We start from the raw sequence: 223 nt of genomic DNA, 5'->3' as shown, positions 1-223 counted from the left end.
CCGCCTGCCTTGAGCCCTACACCGCCTGCCACCAGCGGGACTCTGTCCCCGGCACCCGTGCCACCTCCCTGACCTTGATCCTGCCCATCCTCCTCCTCCTGCCCCTCTTCCACTGACCCCACAGCCCCCGGGTACCACCATGGGCGCTGCCGGACCCACATCCCCCCCTTCCCACGGCTGCGGGATCCACAGGCCGATGGCCGCTTTTTGGAGCATTCCTGGG

Source organism: Cariama cristata, unplaced genomic scaffold (assembly GCF_000690535.1).
Source record: "Cariama cristata isolate BGI_N322 unplaced genomic scaffold, ASM69053v1 scaffold28959, whole genome shotgun sequence".
NCBI classification, from domain to species: domain Eukaryota; kingdom Metazoa; phylum Chordata; class Aves; order Cariamiformes; family Cariamidae; genus Cariama; species Cariama cristata.
The sequence above is the reverse complement of the archived record's forward strand: the minus strand, read 5'-3'. Positions refer to the sequence as shown.